The sequence below is a fragment of the Pan troglodytes genome, chromosome 6 (assembly GCF_028858775.2).
Source record: "Pan troglodytes isolate AG18354 chromosome 6, NHGRI_mPanTro3-v2.0_pri, whole genome shotgun sequence".
NCBI lineage: Eukaryota > Metazoa > Chordata > Mammalia > Primates > Hominidae > Pan > Pan troglodytes.
Genome location: NC_072404.2, coordinates 5,741,637 through 5,764,521, shown reverse-complemented (window position 1 = coordinate 5,764,521; position 22,885 = coordinate 5,741,637). Strand labels below are relative to the sequence as shown.

Genomic DNA, 22,885 nt, shown 5'->3' with positions numbered 1-22,885 from the left:
GGCTACAGGCACCTGCCACCACACCCAGCTAATTTTTTTGTATTTTTAGTAGAGACGGGGTTTCACCGTGTTAGCCAGGATCTTCTTGATCTCCTGACCTTGTGATCCACCCGCCTCGGCCTCCCAAAGTGCTGGGATTACAGGTGTGAGCCACCGCACCTGGTCCAAGAACCCAAGTTTTAGATCTAGAGTGATGTCAGCATGACATTGATTTCCTGAGGCCCAGGGGTGAAGGAGCTGAGGACAGCAGAGGGGTGAAGGAACTCAGCTACAGACAGCAGCAGCTGATGCACAGGCCTCCCAGCGCCTGAAGTCACCCGGAATTGGGAAGTGCTCAGAAGCTTACAAAGCTGCCTCGAGGTGGGAACACGACATAAATCCAAGAGCAGATCCTTGATCCTATAAAAATGTACTAGATGCAGTGGGGTCATTTTAAATGAGCAGAGAAGGACAGACAGATAAACAGAAGGACAAACAGTATTGGGATTGGGATAAATGCTCAGCTTTTGGCCAAATCTTAGTGACTTAAGCATCACTTATTTGCTCACGATTCTGTGGCTGGACCATTTGGTTTGGCTCACAGGGCAGGGACTGTGCTGGTCTTACCTGAGCAGACCTGCATGTCTGCGGTCAACTGGGTTGGCAGAGACAGAGTGACTGTCCTCCTCCAGGAAGCAGCAGGTTAACTGGTTGGCAGAGACAGAGGGACTGAGGGACTGTCCTCCTCCAGGAAGCAGCAGGTTAACTGTTTGGCAGAGACAGAGGGACAGAGGGACTGTCCTCCTCCAGGAAGCAGCAGGTTAACTGTTTGGCAGAGACAGAGGGACAGAGGGACTGTCCTCCTCCAGGAAGCAGCAGGTTAACTGGTTGGCAGAGACAGAGGGACTGAGGGACTGTCTTCCTCCAGGAAGCAGCAGGTTAACTGGTTGGCAGAGACAGAGGGACTGAGGGACTGTCCTCCTCCAGGAAGCAGCAGGTTAACTGGTTGGCAGAGACAGAGGGACAGAGGGACTGTCTTCCTCCAGGAAGCAGCAGGTTAACTGGTTGGCAGAGACAGAGGGACTGAGGGACTGTCCTCCTCCAGGAAGCAGCAGGTTGGCTCTGTTTCCTTCGTGGGGTAGCTGGTCTCCAGGGCAGCAAGAGAGACCAAGCCCCAGTGCACGTTCTACAGCCTCTGTGCACATCAGACTTGTTAATATCCCATTGGCCAGTGTAAGTCACATGGCCAAGCCCAGATTAAGGAGTGGAAAGATGGAGACTATCTCCTCCTGGGAGAGGAGGCAAAGGAGGTGGGAGCATTATGTGGCCATTTATGTTTGCAATCTACCATACTTAGCACTTTGAGAAAAGAATTAACTGAGAAACTTGCTTCAAATAGGGCATTCAGTAAAATGAAGCCCCAATTGAAGTAAAAGGCATATATAAAAAATGAAACTGTGACCGATTTTAAGGACAGTATTGGCAAATATTTCTGTGCTCTTGGAGGAGAAGACCCTTATTTGCATGACATGTCAGGAACCACAATGAAAGAATTATTTTAACTTGCATTCATAAAAATTAAAATTATTCATTAAAAACATCGTGAATGAAATTAAAAGTCAAAATGTAAGCCAGAAAATTATTCACAATGTACGTGTCAGGAAAAGACAATACCCTTTAAACTTTGAGAGTTTACATCAGACAGAAAACAGCAAATGACATGATCCAAACTTGATAAAGGACATGAAAAAGAGCCAGCAGTTAGTATGTTTTCTGAATGAATAAGTAGCCAACAGCACATGAAAATGTGTGTATTCCATTTGTAAGCAGAGAAATGCAAACTAAAACAGTAAAGTGTCATTTTCACATCCTGGATTGGCAGAGGGTTTTATGTATTTTACTGTAGTGCTCAATATTAGCAGTAAACAACAAATGGTGAGTTAATATGAGCTTCGGAAGCTCAGGGAAATGATCTCCTTATTTCAACCTGTAGTTCCTTCCTACACCCAGTGTCTACTGAGCACCTACTATGTGGCAGGCACAGCCTAAGTCCTGAAGGTGTAGTCTCCACTGAGAAGGTGATATTTGCACAAAGACCTGAAAGACAGGAGTGAACTGTGTGGATAACTGTGGGTACCCCTCCAAGCAGAGGAGTAGCAATGTGGGTCCCAAGGTGGGACCACATCAGACATGTTCGAGGACTAGCTGAGAGAGAGAGGTGGGAGGTCAGAGGAGATGGGGGCCAGCTCTGCTGGCCATCACGAGCACTCTGGGTGCAGAGGGTGAGAGGTGGGGAGGAGGTCGGAGGAGATGGGGGCCGGCTCTGCTGGCCATCACGAGCACTCTGGGTGCAGAGGGTGAGAGGTTAGGATTAGGGTCAGGGTCAGGGTCAGGGTTAGGGGTTGGGTCAGGGTCAGGGTCAGGGTAGGGTCGGGGTCGGGGTCAGGGTCAGGGTTAGGGGTTAGGGGTTAGGGTTAGGGTTAGGGGTAGTGTTAGGGTGTAGATATTTCCATGTTTATAGAGATAGAGGTGTAAATATTTCCATGTTTATAGAGATAGCGGTGTAAATATTTCCATGTTTATACAGATAGCGGTGTAAATATTTTCATGTTTATAGAGATAGCGGTGTAGATATTTCCATGTTTACAGAGATAGCGATGTAAATATTTCCATCTTTATACAGATAGCCGTGTAAATGTTTACACGTTTATAGAGATAGCGGTGTAGATATTTCCACGTTTATACAGATAGCGGTGTAGATATTTCCATGTTTATAGAGAGAGCGGTGTAGATATTTCCATGTTTACACAGATAGCGGTGTAGATATATCCTTGTTTATAGAGACAGCGGTGTAGATATTTCCATGTTTACACAGACAGCGGTGTAGATATTTCCACGTTTATAGAGATAGCTGTGTAGATATTTCCATGTTTATACAGATAGCGGTGTAGATATTTCCACGTTTATAGAGATAGCGGTGTAGATATTTCCGTGTTTATACAGACAGCGGTGTAGATATTTCCACGTTTATAGAGATAGCGGTGTAGATATTTCCGTGTTTATACAGACAGCGGTGTAGATATTTCCACGTTTATAGAGATAGCGGTGTAGATATTTCCGTGTTTATACAGCTAGCGGTGTAGAAATCTCCATGTTTACAGAGATAGCGGTGTAGATATTTCCACGTTTATAGAGATAACGGTGTAGACATTTCCACGTTTATAGAGATAGCGGTGTAGATATTTCCACGTTTATAGAGATAGCGGTGTAGATATTTCCACGTTTATACAGATAGCGGTGTAGATATTTCCACGTTGATACAGATAGCGGTGTAGATATTTCCACGTTTGTACAGACAGCGGTGTAGATATTTCCACGTTTATAGAGATAGCGGTGTAGATATTTCCACGTTTATAGAGATAACGGTGTAGACATTTCCACGTTTATAGAGATAGCGGTGTAGATATTTCCACGTTTATAGAGATAGCGGTGTAGATATTTCCACGTTTATACAGATAGCGGTGTAGATATTTCCACGTTTATACAGATAGCGGTGTAGATATTTCCATGTTTGTACAGACAGCGGTGTAGATATTTCCACGTTAATAGAGATAGCGGTGTAGATGTTTCCACGTTTATAGAGACAGCGGTGTAGATATTTCCACGTTTATACAGACAGCGGTGTAGATATTTCCACGTTTATACAGACAGCGATGTAGATATTTCCACGTTTATACAGATAGCGGTGTAGCTATTTCCACGTTTATACAGATAGCGGTGTAGCTATTTCCATGTTTATAGAGATAGCGGTGTAGATATTTCCCCGTTTATACAGATAATGGTGTAGATATTTCCACATTTATAGAGACAGCGGTGTAGATATTTCCATGTTTATAGAGATAGCGGTGTAGATATTTCCACGTTTATAGAGACTATGGTGTAGATATTTCCACGTTTTTACAGATAGCGGTGTGGATATTTCCACTTTTCTAGGGACATCGGTGTAGATATTTCCACGTTAATAGAGATAGCGGTGTAGATATTTCCACGTTTATAGAGACAGCGTTGTAGATATTTCCACGTTTATACAGATAGCGGTGTAGATATTTCCACGTTTATACAGACAGCGGTGTAGATATTTCCACGTTTATACAGATAGCGGTGTAGATATTTCCACGTTTGTACAGACAGCGGTGTAGATATTTCCACGTTTATACAGATAGCGGTGTAGATATTTCCACGTTTATAGAGACAGTGGTGTAGATATTTCCACGTTCATAGAGATAGCGGTGTAGATATTTCCACGTTTAGAGACAGCGGTGTAGATATTTCCACCTTTATAGAGATAGCGGTGTAGATATTTCCACGTTTATAGAGAGAGCGGTGTAGGCATTTCCACGTTTATACAGATAGCGGTGTAGATATTTCCACATTTATAGAGACAGCGGTGTAGGTATTTCCACGTTTATACAGACAGCGGTGTAGGTATTTCCACGTTTATAGAGATAGCGGTGTAGATATTACCACGTTTATACAGACAGCGGTGTAGATATTTCCACGTTTATAGAGACAGCGGTGTAGATATTTCCACGTTTATACAGACAGCGGTGTAGATGTTTCCATGTTTATAGAGATAGTGGTGTAGATATTTCCACATTTATAGAGATAGCGGGGTAGATATTTCCATGTTTATAGAGATAGCGGTGTATATATTTCCACGTTTATAGAGATAGCGGTTTAGATATTTCCATGTTTATACAGATAGCGGTGTAAATATTTCCATGTGTATACAGAGAGCAGTGTAAATGTTTACACATTTATAGAGATAGCGGTGTAGATATTTCCACGTTTATATAGATAGCGGTGTAGATATTTCCACGTTTATAGAGATAGCGGTGTAGATATTTCCATGTTGACACAGATAGTGGTGTAGATATTTCCACGTTTATAGAGATAGCGGTGTAGATGTTTCCACGTTTATTCAGATAGTCGTGTAGATATTTCCACGTTTATAGAGATAGCAGTGTAGATATTTCGACGTTTATAGAGATAGCCGTGTAGATATTTCCACGTTTATACAGATAGTCGTGTAGATATTTCCACGTTTATAGAGATAGCGGTGTAGATATTTCCACGTTTATAGAGATAGCCGTGTAGATATTTCCACGTTTATAGAGATAGCGGTGTAGATATTTCCACGTTTATAGAGATAACGGTGTAGATATTTCCACATTTATTGAGATAGCGGTCTGGATATTTCCACTTTTATAGGGACAGCGGTGTAGATATTTCCACGTTAATAGAGATAGCGGTGTAGATATTTCCACGTTTATAGAGACAGCGGTGTAGATATTTCCACGTTTATAGAGACAGCGGTGTAGATATTTCCACGTTTATACAGACAGCGGTGTAGATATTTCCACGTTTATACAGACAGCGGTGTAGATATTTCCACGTTTATACAGACAGCGGTGTAGATATTTCCACGTTTATACAGATAGCGCTGTAGATATTTCCACGTTTATAGAGACAGCGGTGTAGATATTTCCACGTTCATAGAGATAGCGGTGTAGATATTTCCACGTTTATAGAGACAGCGGTGTAGATATTTCCACGTTTATAGAGATAGCGGTGTAGATATTTCCACGTTTATAGAGAGAGCGGTGTAGGCATTTCCACGTTTATACATATAGCGGTGTAGATATTTCCACGTTTATAGAGGCAGCGGTGTAGGTATTTCCACGTTTATACAGACAGCGGTGTAGATATTTCCACATTTATAGAGATAGCGGTGTAGATATTACCACGTTTATACAGACAGCGGTGTAGATATTTCCACGTTTTTACAGACAGCGGTGTAGATATTTCCACGTTAATAGAGATAGTGGTGTAGATGTTTCCACGTTCATAGAGACAGCGGTGTAGATATTTCCACGTTTATACAGACAGCGGTGTAGATATTTCCACGTTTGTACAGACAGCGATGTAGATATTTCCACGTTTATACAGATAGCGGTGTAGCTATTTCCACGTTTATACAGATAGCGGTGTAGCTATTTCCATGTTTATAGAGATAGCGGTGTAGATATTTCCCCGTTTATACAGATAATGGTGTAGATATTTCCACATTTATAGAGACAGCGGTGTAGATATTTCCATGTTTATACAGATAGCGGTGTAGATATTTCCACGTTTATAGAGACTATGGTGTAGATATTTCCACGTTTTTACAGATAGCGGTGTGGATATTTCCACGTTTATAGAGATAGCGGTGTAGATATTTCCACGTTTATAGAGAGAGCAGTGTAGGCATTTCCACGTTTATACAGATAGCGGTGTAGATATTTCCACATTTATAGAGACAGCGGTGTAGGTATTTCCACGTTTATACAGACAGCGGTGTAGATATTTCCACGTTTATAGAGATAGCAGTGTAGATATTACCACGTTTATACAGACAGCGGTGTAGATATTTCCACGTTTATAGAGACAGCGGTGTAGATATTTCCACGTTTATACAGACAGCGGTGTAGATGTTTCCATGTTTATAGAGATAGTGGTGTAGATATTTCCACATTTATAGAGATAGCGGGGTAGATATTTCCATGTTTATAGAGATAGCGGTGTAGATGTTTCCATGTTTATACAGATAGCGGTGTATATACTTCCACGTTTATAGAGATAGCGGTTTAGATATTTCCATGTTTATACAGATAGCGGTGTAAATATTTCCATGTGTATACAGAGAGCGGTGTAAATGTTTACACATTTATAGAGATAGCGGTGTAGATATTTCCACGTTTATATAGATAGCGGTGTAGATATTTCCACATTTATAGAGATAGCGGTGTAGATATTTCCATGTTGACACAGATAGTGGTGTAGATATTTCCACGTTTATAGAGATAGCGGTGTAGATGTTTCCACGTTTATTCAGATAGTCGTGTAGATATTTCCACGTTTATAGAGATAGCAGTGTAGATATTTCGACGTTTATAGAGATAGCCGTGTAGATATTTCCACGTTTATACAGATAGTCGTGTAGATATTTCCACGTTTATAGAGATAGCGGTGTAGATATTTCCACGTTTATAGAGATAGCCGTGTAGATATTTCCACGTTTATAGAGATAGCGGTGTAGATATTTCCACGTTTATAGAGATAACGGTGTAGATATTTCCACATTTATTGAGATAGCGGTCTGGATATTTCCACTTTTATAGGGACAGCGGTGTAGATATTTCCACGTTAATAGAGATAGCGGTGTAGATATTTCCACGTTTATAGAGACAGCGGTGTAGATATTTCCACGTTTATAGAGACAGCGGTGTAGATATTTCCACGTTTATACAGACAGCGGTGTAGATATTTCCACGTTTATACAGACAGCGGTGTAGATATTTCCACGTTTATACAGACAGCGGTGTAGATATTTCCACGTTTATACAGATAGCGCTGTAGATATTTCCACGTTTATAGAGACAGCGGTGTAGATATTTCCACGTTCATAGAGATAGCGGTGTAGATATTTCCACGTTTATAGAGACAGCGGTGTAGATATTTCCACGTTTATAGAGATAGCGGTGTAGATATTTCCACGTTTATACATATAGCGGTGTAGATATTTCCACGTTTATAGAGGCAGCGGTGTAGGTATTTCCACGTTTATACAGACAGCGGTGTAGATATTTCCACATTTATAGAGATAGCGGTGTAGATATTACCACGTTTATACAGACAGCGGTGTAGATATTTCCACGTTTTTACAGACAGCGGTGTAGATATTTCCACGTTAATAGAGATAGTGGTGTAGATGTTTCCACGTTTATAGAGACAGCGGTGTAGATATTTCCACGTTTATACAGACAGCGGTGTAGATATTTCCACGTTTGTACAGACAGCGATGTAGATATTTCCACGTTTATACAGATAGCGGTGTAGCTATTTCCACGTTTATACAGATAGCGGTGTAGCTATTTCCATGTTTATAGAGATAGCGGTGTAGATATTTCCCCGTTTATACAGATAATGGTGTAGATATTTCCACATTTATAGAGACAGCGGTGTAGATGTTTCCATGTTTATACAGATAGCGGTGTAGATATTTCCACGTTTATAGAGACTATGGTGTAGATATTTCCACGTTTTTACAGATAGCGGTGTGGATATTTCCACTTTTCTAGGGACATCGGTGTAGATATTTCCACGTTAATAGAGATAGCGGTGTAGATATTTCCACGTTTATAGAGACAGCGTTGTAGATATTTCCACGTTTATACAGATAGCGGTGTAGATATTTCGACGTTGATAGAGATAGCCGTGTAGATATTTCCACGTTTATACAGATAGTCGTGTAGATATTTCCACGTTTATAGAGATAGCGGTGTAGATATTTCCACGTTTATAGAGATAGCCGTGTAGATATTTCCACGTTTATAGAGATAGCGGTGTAGATATTTCCACGTTTATAGAGATAACGGTGTAGATATTTCCACATTTATTGAGATAGCGGTCTGGATATTTCCACTTTTATAGGGACAGCGGTGTAGATATTTCCACGTTAATAGAGATAGCGGTGTAGATATTTCCACGTTTATATTGACAGCGGTGTAGATATTTCCACGTTTATAGAGACAGCGGTGTAGATATTTCCACGTTTATAGAGACAGCGGTGTAGATATTTCCACGTTTATACAGACAGCGGTGTAGATATTTCCACGTTTATACAGACAGCGGTGTAGATATTTCCACGTTTATACAGATAGCGCTGTAGATATTTCCACGTTTATAGAGACAGCGGTGTAGATATTTCCACGTTCATAGAGATAGCGGTGTAGATATTTCCACGTTTATAGAGACAGCGGTGTAGATATTTCCACGTTTATAGAGATAGCGGTGTAGATATTTCCACGTTTATAGAGAGAGCGGTGTAGGCATTTCCACGTTTATACATATAGCGGTGTAGATATTTCCACGTTTATAGAGGCAGCGGTGTAGGTATTTCCACGTTTATACAGACAGCGGTGTAGATATTTCCACATTTATAGAGATAGCGGTGTAGATATTACCACGTTTATACAGACAGCAGTGTAGATATTTCCACGTTTTTACAGACAGCGGTGTAGATATTTCCACGTTAATAGAGATAGTGGTGTAGATGTTTCCACGTTTATAGAGACAGCGGTGTAGATATTTCCACGTTTATACAGACAGCGGTGTAGATATTTCCACGTTTGTACAGACAGCGATGTAGATATTTCCACGTTTATACAGATAGCGGTGTAGCTATTTCCACGTTTATACAGATAGCGGTGTAGCTATTTCCATGTTTATAGAGATAGCGGTGTAGATATTTCCCCGTTTATACAGATAATGGTGTAGATATTTCCACATTTATAGAGACAGCGGTGTAGATATTTCCATGTTTATACAGATAGCGGTGTAGATATTTCCACGTTTATAGAGACTATGGTGTAGATATTTCCACGTTTTTACAGATAGCGGTGTGGATATTTCCACTTTTCTAGGGACATCGGTGTAGATATTTCCACGTTAATAGAGATAGCGGTGTAGATATTTCCACGTTTATAGAGACAGCGTTGTAGATATTTCCACGTTTATACAGATAGCGGTGTAGATATTTCCACGTTTATACAGACAGCGGTGTAGATATTTCCACGTTTATACAGACAGCGGTGTAGACATTTCCACGTTTATACAGACAGCGATGTAGATATTTCCACGTTTATACAGATAGCGGTGTAGATATTTCCACGTTTGTACAGACAGCGGTGTAGATATTTCCACGTTTATACAGACAGCGGTGTAGATATTTCCACGTTTATAGAGACAGCGGTGTAGATATTTCCACGTTCATAGAGATAGCGGTGTAGATATTTCCACGTTTATAGAGACAGCGGTGTAGATACTTCCACGTTTATAGAGATAGTGGTGTAGATATTTCCACGTTTATAGAGAGAGCGGTGTAGGCATTTCCACGTTTATACAGATAGCGGTGTAGATATTTCCACGTTTATAGAGACAGCGGTGTAGGTATTTCCCCGTTTATACAGACAGCGGTGTAGATATTTCCACGTTTATAGAGATAGCCGTGTAGATATTACCACGTTTATACAGACAGCGGTGTAGATATTTCCACGTTTATACAGACAGCAGTGTAGAGATTTCCACGTTTATACAGACAGCGGTGTAGATATTTCCACGTTTTTACGGACAGCGGTGTAGATATTTCCACGTTTATACAGACAGCGGTGTAGATGTTTCCACGTTTATACAGACAGCGGTGTAGATGTTTCCACGTTTATACAGACAGCGGTGTAGTTGTTTCCACGTTTATACAGACAGCGGTGTAGATAGTTCCACGTTTATGCAGACAGCGGTGTAAATATTTCCACGTTTATACAGACAGCGGTGTACATATTTCCACGTTTATGCAGATAGCGGTGTAGATATTTCCACGTTTATTTTGGGCAGGAAGAAGGTCGAAATAAGAAGCGGCAATGTTTTTGGCCATATCATTGGCTTGACTATTTTATCTGGGTAACTTTATTTGCTAGGCAGGCTAACAAAACTGAATATTTAACTTTTAGCCTTTGGAATAGAGGTAAGTAAGGAGAACAGATTGATGAGTGGAATAAACAAATATATTTGCTACAGAAACTGGAAATCAACAATGTTTAGAAGTAACCTCCAACTTTCTTTCAAAATCTGTTCCCTCTCGTTCATTCCCCGTTTTAGTCATTGGCAGTTGTTTTTCCTCACTCAAAAAGTTAAGAGTAATTTTTACATATTCTTCTCTTTTTTTCACCTTTATATCAATTTGGCTAAAAAATATTATGGAGGGAATGTCCTAGCTTATTTCTTAAATTTTCTCCGCTTATTTATTACTACTATTTATCCAACCCTGACTTTGTTCCAGCCCACATTTTTTTCCCCCTATGGGGTATTTTTTTTCTTCCAAATTTAATGTATTCTACTCAACAATCTACTTCCAACAGATTATACTTTATAACAGACACCTATGGCCAGGTCTCCACTTCTCATAGATCCATCAATAAGTCTTACTGCCTCCAGGAGAGAATTCAAATATTTTATCATGATATTAGCTCCTCACGATACTGCTCTTTTTCAGTAGTCCAATGTCCTCCTTCACAATTCCCCCAAGAATCCCATACCCTGGTCAAAACAAATTACTTGTGAGTTCAGCAACACAGTGTCCTCTAATTCTTGGGTATTATGCAAACCTCTTTTCCTCTGCCCGAAAGCCTCATTCCATGACTTTTCTTTTTCTTCTTCTTCTCATTTTTCCTCTCCTTCATCCTCTCCCTATCCTCCCCACCTTCTCTTCCCTCTTTTCTCCCCATTCCTCTCCCCTCTGTCCTCCTCCTACATTTCTCCTCCCTCCTTCCTCCACCTCCCTTGCCTTCTTCCTCTCCTTTCCTTTTTCTTCCTTCTTCTCCCTTCTGCCTTCTTTGTTCCTTCCTTTTCTTTCTTTCTTTCTTTCTTTCTTTCTTTTCTTTGTTTTTGATATGTCCTTCCACCATTTATGCTCAGGTTTCTGAGCAAAAGTTTCTTGTGAGTTGAGGTTTCTTGTGCAGGGAATTTTCCCTTATAGACTATCCCTCCACATTGCCACTACTACCCCCTACACACACACACAGACACAGACACACGTGTATTGATTTATCTCCATGACTAAATTCTAAGTGCCTTGAGGCATAGTTCCTACCCTGTCTAATTCATTTGTGGACCCTAGAACAGAACAAGCACTTAATAAATATAGATTGACCAAATGATTGAACAAAGAACATGTGCAGTTATTCAAATGCCAAATATTTGAGATTTTGGATTATTTCTTCTTCCTTGTGAGATACATATGCTCTATTCCATAAAAAAGCAGATTTAAATAAAATATCAAGGGAAGATGTTTTTAACAGTACTTACATTTGTGCTAAGAATATTATATTATTTCTAGGTTTTTGTTTTAGTATGAAAAATGAAGCTCAGTCCTCAAACTATATAATGAGGCTTTATTGAAGATGAATTAATCTGGGCCAAGCATTTCCCATATTTTAATAGACATACAGGTACTTTTGCCATATTATAGCAGAAATATTGTATTTAGAAATGAGTGGACTTAAAGAAAATGAGTGGACTTAAGTTGTAACATAGCCGTCTTGTGGTAAGTCTTTTTGGTTTATAGAAATGATTGTTTAGGAGGCTGAGGTGGACAGATCACTTGAGGTCAGGAGTTCAAGACCAGCCTGGCCAACATGGTGAAACCCCATCTCTACTAAAAATACAAAAATTAGCTGGGCATGATGGCGTGCCGCTGTAATCCCAGCTACTCCAGAGGGTTGAACCTGGGAGGTGGAGGTTGCAGTGAGCTGAGATGGCACCACTGCACTCCAGCCTGGGTGACAAAAAAAGACTCTGTCCTGGAAAAAAAATGATATTTAGATTTCCTTAAAAGACTTCTTTTCACATACGTGGGCCATAATGCACCTGCCCTACACACACCAGGGCTAGTATATTAGTCTATTATGGCTGCCATAACAAAGTACCTCAGACTGTGTTACTCAAACAATAGAAATTTATTTTTTCTTGATTATTGAGGCCAGACATCCAAGTTCAAAATGTCAGCAGGATTGATTGAGTTTTGTGTCCTTTCTTCTTGGCTTATAGATGGCTGTTTTCTCCCTGTGTCTTCACATGGTCATTCTATACCTGACTATGACCTAAACTCTAGTTTAAGTACACCAGCCATATTGGATTAGGGCCACCCTGGTTACCTCATTTTACCTTAGTTAGCTCTATAAAGGCTGTATTTCCAATACAGTCACTTTCAGTAGTACTTTGTGTTAACACTTCAACATAGGAATTTTGGGAGGCATGATTTAGCCCATAATAACCAAGTTCCAGACAACTAGAAACAGCTTCTATGTTCTAGGGCCTGCTGACATCATTAAAACTAGCCAGTCCTAGGCTTGCTTACCCTGCCTCACCTGCTTCTTCTCCTAGAAACCAGAAGAAAGTTTCTTACCCACATTTCACTCCTCTTCCTCTGCCTCCTGACTGACGCTGGGACTTTCCCACGTGCTCCCTCTTCTTGGAGAGGAGATGTCTAGAGACACCCAAGAGGAGGTCTATACTCTGGGTGACCAAATAATCTGTATAACAGACCCCCAGGACATGAATTTACCTATATAACAAACCCACATATGTACCCCGAAGTTAAAATAAAAGCTTTTTTTTTTAAAGTAAAAAACGACTCATAGAGCTGAATACTGGAAAATAGGAACTTTACCATATGTAAATTTATAAATAAATTTGAAAATGAAATGACCAACTTTACAGTTGAAAAATTCTGAGATGAGGAAGTTTATAATATATGGCTTATTTATTATTCCGTTATTTATGAAAATGAAACTATTATTTTACCATATATATTTCTCTTTACTCTAAAAATATATCATGAAGTCAGGAGTTCGAGACCAACCCGGGCAACATGGTGAAACCCTGTATCTACTAAAAATATAAAAATTAGCCAGATGTGGTGGCACATACCTGTAATCCCAGCTACTGGGGAGGCTGAGATGGGAGAATCGCTTGAACCCAGGAGGCAGAGGTTGCAGTGAGCTGAGATCACGGCACTGCACTCCAGCCTGGGTGACAGGGTGAGATCCCATCTCAAACAAAAGAAAACAGAAAAAAATACATATTAGTTATTTTATTTATAAAACTGCTTAGTATTAGGTATGTTCACAGTTTCTGAACACTTTGCAAATTGGACAATAAAACTAATTTCTAATATGAAAGAAATTGTTTAGCCTATTTCCAGATTTTCAAACAATACCGTTCTAACCTCTGCCCCTTCCAAGATATGAAATTTTATTGTACATTTATTGAAAAGAGGATCACTTTAGATTTTACCAAAGTAGCTAGTATGAAAAAAAAAATCAAGCGTTGCTATTGTGATTAAATAAGAAAATGCTTAATCACTGATTCTTGAATAACACTGATTCTTAAAGAAACAGCTGATTATAATTTTGTACAACGATTTCATGCTTTGGCTCACAATCAGAATATTTTGAATATTCTGTGAATATTTTTAGATCGGTTTTTCAGGACTTTGCCTAAGTCTCATTTGTAAAGCCCTCAAATATACCAATCATCCCTTTATTAGAATCTGAATGATGCATATATATTATCCAGTTAAATAACTAAGGACCTTTTTTATTTTAGTAGCTTCCAGTTCTCTTTTAAGAGACAGTAACTGTTCCTTCCTTGAAATCCACTACAAATAAGGATAACTGACACATTGTCTAAAACCTCTGGAGTAAAAACTGGATGTCAATTATAACTTTTACCACAATGGCCTTGAGACTTGGACTTCATTTTCTACCCTCTGAGAGAGTCTGGACAATTTCATTTAATCTGTTTGTGCAAGATAAGATTGGAAGGATGGCAGGCCCTAGACATGTGACTTTAGTGGTACAGACACCTTGAAATGGTTGGCAAAGCCGTATTCCACTAATCATGTATCATTGATGGAGGATTTGAAAACCCCTAAAATAATATTGTACTGCCAGATTGTGGTACAATGTAAGAATAAGAGAAAGAGAGTTGGGCACAGTGGCTCACACCTGTAATCTCAGCACTTTGGGAGGCTGAGGTGGGCAGATCACCTGAGGTCAGGAGTTCGAGACCAGCCTCAACCTGGCCAACATGACAAAACCCTATCTCTACTAAAAATACAAAAATTAGCCAGGCGTGGTCTTGGGCCCCTGTAGTCCCAGCTACTGGGGAGGCTGAGGCAGGAGAATCGCTTGAACCTGAGAGGCAGAGGTTGCAGTGAGCCGAGATTGTGCCACTGCACTCCAGCCTGGGCAACAGAGTGAGACTCTGTCTCAAAAAAAAAAAGAAAGAAAGAAAGAAAGAAAGAGTGAGAGGAGAGAGGGAAGAAGGGAGAATTAATATGAGTATAAATAACTGACATCTTTAAATAGCTTTGAGCTCTGGGATTGAATGCACTAAAATAAAAATAGCTGTCCAGATTTATTAATTGACAATTTATGCATACCAGGCCAAAATACTTACTCATATACCACTGGTTTTATGGTTGTAAATTCCAGTTTTCAGGCCAAAAGTAGTTAAAGTGGTAGACACTGGTGAAAGAAATGTAATACATTTGACAAAAGCTACGTTTTTAATTCCATGCAATTTGTACTCAACTGTTTTGCTATTTTTGTTTATAGTGCTTCTGGGTTTTTTTTTTGTCTTGTGTAAATAGTGATGAATTAGAGATAATATGCAACATTTAACTGAACTATGGCCAATATTTAGTTATGTAGCTCTAGGGACAGAAGATTTGTAGCTATTATATGAATCTACAAAAATTACAGTTTTAATTGTTTCATGGTAATCGTTATTGTGCAATCTTAGCTTCATTTATTGCCAACATTCCCTTAATTGCATATGCAGCTTTGTTTTCAGTGCATCTTACATTCAAGAGGATTTGCATATTCATCATTTGTAAACTCCCATTATGAGGAACCAGATTGTGGATGCATTCATAAATCATTTCCATAACGAATTGCTTCAGTTTTATCACAAATAAAAGTGAACATGATGTATATTGAGTCTACAATGTTTTAAAATTTTTCATCAGGTTGTTCTTAGGCCATTTATTCATTTATCAAACAAGTATACATTGAGCTCCTATTATGCCAATAAGTTTTTTAGATAGTCATGTGATAGCAGTGAAAAAGCAAATAGTAATCATTGCGTTCACCAAGCTTACAATTTAGTCAGGGAGAAAAATGATAGTAAGCAAATAAATAAAAAATATACTTTATGTCAAGTGGTGATATTTGCTATGGAGAACAGTAAAACAAAAAACGGTGATAAGAAGTTCTAGAAATGAGGATGAGATGGTGATGTTTAAATAGTCAGTATGGTCACATTAAAACATATAATCTGAGAAAAATAGCCAAACAATAGAGGAAATAAGCCATGTGAATATTACATATGTTGACCAAAAGACTCAAGCTCTGTAAAATATTAAAAGAGATTTATTCTGAGCCAAACATGAGTGATCAATGGCTCATGACACAGTCCTCAGGAGATCCTGAGAACAGGTGCCCAAGGTAGTTGGGCTACAAGTTGGTTTTACACAATTTGAGGAGACATAAAATATCAATCAATGAATGCAAGATGTACATTGGTTGAGTTTAGAAAGGCAGAACAACTGGAAGAGGGGGCTTCCAGGTCATAGGTAGATTCATAGATTTTCTGGTTGACCATTGGTTGAGTTATTATCTGAAGACCTGGAATCAATAGAAAGTAATGTCTAGGTTACAATAAGAGCTCGTAGAGACCAAGGTTTTACCATGTAGATGAAGCCTCCAGATAGCAAGCTTCAGAGAAAATAGACTGTAGATGTTTCTTATCATACTTAGTTTGTTCTACCAGTAATTGCAAAAGGGAGGAGGGTATAATGAGGCATGTCTGGCTTCACTTTGCCATCATGGCCTGAACTAGTTTTACAGGTTAACTTCGGAATGTCTGTAGATGAGAGGAGGAGTCCATTCAGATGGTTGGGGGCTTAGGATTTAATTTTTTTATTTATATATCCAGCTATAAATGCAGAGGCCTTGAGGAAAGAGGCTTTGGTTTATATGAGGAAGGTCATAGTAAGGCATTGATGTTTACTTCATGTAGGATGAAAACCCATGGAAGGGCTTTAAGCAGAGGAGACATGATCTGACCCTCAAGATTATAGTGGAGCAGGAACAAGGACAGAAAGACAAATTAAGAAGTTACTAAGATGATCAGGAAAGAGATGATGTTTCCTGAGCCAGAGTTGGTAGTAGTAGTGGAGGTCGTAAGATGTAGTTGGATTCTGGATGTGTTTTATTGATAAAGCAGAAATTTGCTGATGGAATGCATGTTTGGTGAGAGAGAGAGAAAGAGATGAGTCTTGGAAGACCCCAAATTTCTCGCCTTAACTAGAAGGATGGAGTTTCATTAACTGGGATAAGAAAGGCTGTGGGAAGAGAAAGTTTACATTGAGAAAAATCAGAAGTTTATTGAGATAGTAACCGCCCAAGGGGTTCACCTTGCCAGCTGCCTGGGCAGAGCCAATTCATCAAGATGGGAATTGCAATAGAGAAAGAGTAATTCATGCAGAGCCGGCTATGTGGGAGACTGGAGTTATATTATCACGCAAATCAGTCTCGCTGAGCATTCAGGGATCAGAGTTTTTAAGGATAACTTGGTGGGTGGGGGGAAGCCAGTGAGCCAGGAGTGCTGACTGGTCAGAGATGAAATCATAGGAAGTCGGAGCTGTCTTCTTGTGCTCAGTCGGTTCCTGGGTTGAGGCCACAAGATCAGATGAGCCAATTTATTGACCTGGATGGTGCCAGTTGATCCATCAAGTGCAGGTTCTGTGAAATATGTCAAGCACTGATCTTAGAAGCAGTTTAGGGAGGGTCAGAATCTTGTAGCCTCCAGCTGCATGACTCCTAAACTATAATTTCTATTCTTGTGGCTAATGTTAGTCCTACAAAGGCAATCTAGTCCCCAGAGAAGAAAGAGGTCTGCTTTGGGAAAGGGCTGTTACCATCCTTGTTTAAACTATAAACTAAGTTCCTCCCAAAGTTAGTCCAGTCTCCACCCAGGAATGAGCAAGGACAGCTTGGAAGTTAGAAGCAAGGTGGAGTCGATTATATTAGATCTCTTTCGCTGTCTCAGTCATACTTTTGCAAAGGTGGTTTCAAGATTTAGACCTATTTCTGTGACCCGAGGGAAGAGGCTTAAGTCAGTATCAGGATACTGCTGGAGTGTAGAGTTGGAGTCCACAAAAATTTTGGGCCTGAGGTATAATTTTATAAGTCCCCAGCATTTAGGAAAGGGTTTAATAGCATGTTACTAGGTGATATTAACAAGGTTGTGGGTGTGTAGAGAGGAGAAGAGATGGAGGGACTGAGCTTCCAGGCAGTCTCATGTTGAGCAGATGAGGGAAAACCACAAGAGAGACTGAAAAAAAAATAGGTGGCAACACAATCAGAAAACCAGAAAAGAGTTTTATGCAAAAGCCTGGTGAAGAAAATATTTCAAGAAAAAGGGAGGGATCAGCTCTGTCCAGTATTACTGATATGTCAAATATGTTGATGAAAAAAATTAAATATGAGATTTAGCAATATAGAGGTCAATCTTGATATATGCAGTTTCAGGGGAGTGGTAAAGGTGATGAAAAAACAAACAAATAAGGAATAAAATACTGATCCATGCTACAACATGGATGAACCTCAAAAACATTTTGCTGAGTGAAAGGAAGCAAGCACAAAGGCTACAGCCTGCATGATTCCATTTATGTGAAATAGCAGAGTCGGCAAATCCATAGAGATAGAAAGCAGATGTAGTGGCTGCCAGGGTAGGGGGGAGAAGAGAGAATGGTGAAGTGACTGATGGGTACAAGTGATGAAAATGTCTTGGAATTAGGTAGTTTGATGATTGCACAACATTTCAAATTTAATAAAAGCCACTGACTTGTACACTTTTTTGTTGTAGTTGTTGAAGCAGAGTTTCGCTCTTGTTGCCCAAGCTGGAGTGCAGTGGCACGATCTCAGTTCACTGCAGCCCTGCCTCCCGGGTTCAATTGATTCTCCTGTCTCAGCCTCCTGAGTAGATGGGACTACAGGCATGCAACACCACACCTGGCTAATTTTTGTATTTTTAGTAGAGACGGAGTTTTGCCATGTTGGCCAGGCTGATCTTGAACTCCTGACCTCAGGTGATCCATCTGCCTCAGCCTCCCAAAATGCTGGGATTACAGGCATGAACCACTGTGCCCGGCCTTTTTTTTTTTTTTTTTGAGTTGGACTCTCACTCTGTTGCCCAGGCTAAAGTGCAGTGGTGCGATCTCGGCTCACTGCAACCTCCGCCTCCTGGGTTCAAGCAATTCTCCTGCCTCAGATTTCCTAGCTGGGATTACACGCGTGTGCCACCATGCCTTGCTAATTTTTGTATTTTTAGTAGAGATGGGGTTTCACCATGTTGGCCAGGCTGGTCTCGAACTCCTGAACTCAAGTGATCCACCTGCCTCGGCCTCCCAAGTGCTGGGATTACAGTTGTGAGCCACTGTGCCCAGCCTACTTGTACACTTTAAAATAGATAAAATGGAAATGGTTAATGATATGTTTTGTGAAGTTTATCTCAATTAAAAAAACTGTTATTGACATAGATTCAAGAGAGAATAGGAGGGGAAAGAACTGGTGTTTGAGTCAGTGTGAGAATAGGCAGAACTTTGAGAAGTTAGTTGGAGAAGGTTGTCGGATCAGGAGAATGTTTTCCTAAGATGGATGAAGTTTTGGCCATTTAGGTCCTGAAGGAAATGATCTTGTAGAGAAAGAGAACACATCGTTGTAAATGAGAGGAGAGGAAATTGGCAGCATGATTCCTTAAATAGCCGAGCAGAGATGAAATTTCTGTCTAAATGGAAGACGTCATCCAGAGAAGGGCATGGAGAGTTGGCCCGCTCCTACAGGGGGCAAAGCGTGTGGACAGCTGGCCAGTGAGATTGATGATGCGACTTGTAAAGTTTTCTTCTGATTTCTCTCATTTTCCCAATGAAATGTGAAGCAAGGTGGTGAGCTGAGAATGACAATAGGGAAGGAAGAGCTGGAAGTTAAAAGAGGGAATAGAAAGCTTTGAATAGTTGTCTAGGAATGCGGAAAAGGAAAGAATGAGGGTCACCCTGATGCCAATGGAGTGAGTAGTCATGAATACGAAGTCATTTCAGTCTGCATGATTGTGGACAAAGTGAAATCTGCATGATTTCTTCACTCATTCAGCTGCACAGATACAGGCTAGAGTAAGTGAAGGGATTTATTTTCTAGAGTTTTTGCCATGAGAGTATGGAGAAGTATGAGCATGGCCAGGGAGTGATTGCTTGTCTGACATCTCTAATAAAGGAAATGAAGACAAGATAGGTGAGGGAAATAACTGAAAATAATTTAGGATCCTGGGCTTGTAGAAGCTGGCGCAGCTGAAATATTGTTAGAGTAGAGATATGAAAAGAAGTGAGCTGGACAGATAGGGATGATGGTTGGTGAGTGGACCACTTGAAATGAAGACAAGGAAACGTTATCATCATTAGTAATGGTAATACTTCTTTTGAAGAGTGGTGGCAAAGGTTGTTTTTCATCAAAGTTCTCCTTCAAAGTCATCAATAAGAAGAGATCAAGAAACTGAGAAGCAAATAAAAGTGAATATTTACATGACAGAGAATGACAGTGAGCTCAGAGCTAGAATCTTCAGGGGTTGAGGGGCAGGGCATCCTCAGGGCTCACCTACAGTGTCTGTGATTGTAACAAGCTGGAACAGTGAGGGGTGCCATTTGACATGAGAGTCAAAGCTTGGGTATTTAGGAAGGTCAGAGGGAGAATTGTCTGCAAGTGGTATGGGCAGAAAGGACTCCTAGTCTACCTTCAAGTCTTATATTGGGGGGCTTGGGGAAAAGAAAACAAAAACACAGGCACAATTTTTTTTTTTTTTGAGATGGAGTCTCGCTCTGTCACCCAGGGTGGAGTGAAGTGGTGTGACCTTTGCTCACTGCAACCTCCACCTCCTGGGTTCAAGCAATTCTCCTGCCTCAGCCTCCCTAGTAGCTGGGATTATGGATGCATGCCACCACGCCCAGATAATTTTTGTATTTTTAATAGAGACGGGGTTTCACCATGTTGGCCAGGCTCATCTTGAACTCCTGACCTCAGGTGATCCACCCTCCTTGGCCTCCCAAAGGCCAGCCCATGCCTGGGATTACAGGTGTGAGCCACCATGGCCGGCCAACAGGCACAATTTGGGAAGGCTCCAGAGAAAGCAGTTCCAGGGAAGATCCACCTTCCACGTTTAAGGGGCACCATATCTTGTATTGGACACATGTACAACTGTCCTTCAAATAGTAGACTCTGAGTTCCAACATTAGGGCAATTTTTTTACTCCTATGAAGGATTGGCTTTGGGGCTTGCCTGTCATTATGGAGATATGATTAAAATTCTGAAACATTGGCATAGTTGTTTTGTTCTGTTTTTCTCTGTCTCTATTTGAGTGGTGTGTGTGTGTGTGTGTGTGTGTGTGTGTGTGTGTGTGTGTGTGAGAGAGAGAGAGAGAGAGAGAGAGAGAGAGAGAGATAGGGTTACCTAAAGGGTGATGATACCATAAAGAGAAATTGGTTACAGAGTGCTTTGTAGAATGAATATTAACATTAAAGCAAAATACTTGAGTCTTTCCAGTTGCACCTGCATTTCACTTCTTGCCAATCTTTAAATTTAACAGATGGAATTTTACTGTGTCAAGAAGCATTGAATGCTGAGCGGGAGCTATGTCATCCAGATACAGATCTCTGCAGATTTGATGCTACAGATGAAGAGTTGAGATGTAAGTGTTAAATTGAGATATTCACTTTTCTGGTACATATGCAATATGTGAGACTCAGAGACCACTCACAGGAAAGTGCACATGCCAACCTTTGTTGACATTAATGTCCTAGTTTTAGCTGGAGTGTTATTGGGAGGCTGTGGTGGTTTATACTAAATACATCAATTTAAGGCGATGTCATTTTGTGAAACAAGCTAAAGCCATTGTGGAATGATATGCAATGTTTCTTCTATAAAATTTCAGTGTGATTATGAATAGTAAATAATTTAAACTAACTAATCTAATCCCATAAAGTAGGTAAGGTAAAATATAAAGCCATTTAAAAAATTGTTGACTGGGTGTATGGTGGCTCATGCCTGTAATCCCAGCACTTTGGGAGGCCGGGATGAGAGGATTGCTTGAGGCCAAGAGCTCAAAATTAGCCTGGGCAATATAGCAAGATGTCATCTCTACCAAAAAAAAAAAAAAAAAAAAAAGAATTACCTGAGCATGGTGGCATGCACCTGTGGTCCTAGCTACTTGGGAGGCTGAGGCTGGAAGATTGCTTGAGCCCAGGAGTTTGAGGCTACAGTGGGCTATGATTGCAACACTGCATTTGGCCTGGGTGGCAGAACAAGACCCTGTCTCTTAAAAAAATTAAAACATATTGTGACTGAAGTGGTGACACATACAACAAAAACTAGGAATCTCCTTTTTTTATGGCAATGGGTCACATTTGAGAGGATATTGTACATGTGGATCAACTGAGAAATTTTTGCAAAATGGAGTTGCTGGTACACTCTAAGGCTTATTGAATCCCAACTTCCAGATATAAATTAGTGTGTGCTGATGTGTATGTGTGTATATAAGCCTTTTGGTTGATTACAACACATAACTTGGTTAAGCAGCCACTCTAGCAGACTAATAGTCCACCAAGATCTTTTTCTCCCGTTTAGTGTGTCAGGCCTGTGGGTTTGAATTTGACATGTGTGAGTGGACGTCAGAAGCATCTGCTGGCCAAATTTCCTGGATGCGCACAAAAGCGAGAGAGATCCCTGCATTCGAATCCACACCTCAGCAGGATCAAGGAGGTGATGATGAAGGTAGAAAAAAAAATAATACCTTTTATGTATTACTTTCAGAATTCTGCTTTATGGTGACTAGTTATAAGACATTACATAAGAGGCCTTGGTGAATATACTGAGTATATTTTATTGAAAATACATTCTGCCATAGGAGCTGAAGGTGAAAATAACAATTATGCTTCCAACAGTGTAAAACAAGAATTATACTAGGTTAACAATATTTTTTAAGTTTTATTATTTCCTTCAGGATTTATTATCGTGTGAACAAAAAGTATTAAAAGGCTTTTTTTTTTCTTTTTTGAGACAGAGTCTCACTCTGTCACCCAGGCTGGAATGCAGTGGTGAGATCTCGGCTCACTGCAACCCCCGCCTCCTGGGTT

At 40.2% G+C, this 22,885-nt stretch overlaps 1 long non-coding RNA gene across 1 annotated transcript; it reads left to right on the top strand.

Moving 5' to 3' along the window:
* Window positions 1–33: 33 nt before the first annotated feature.
* Window positions 34–22,519, top strand: LOC134810509 (uncharacterized). The gene is made up of 3 exons (XR_010158741.1): window positions 34–360; window positions 21,340–21,441; window positions 22,377–22,519. It is a non-coding gene; the product is annotated as an uncharacterized LOC134810509 (long non-coding RNA).
* The last annotated feature ends 366 nt before the right edge of the window (window positions 22,520–22,885 follow it).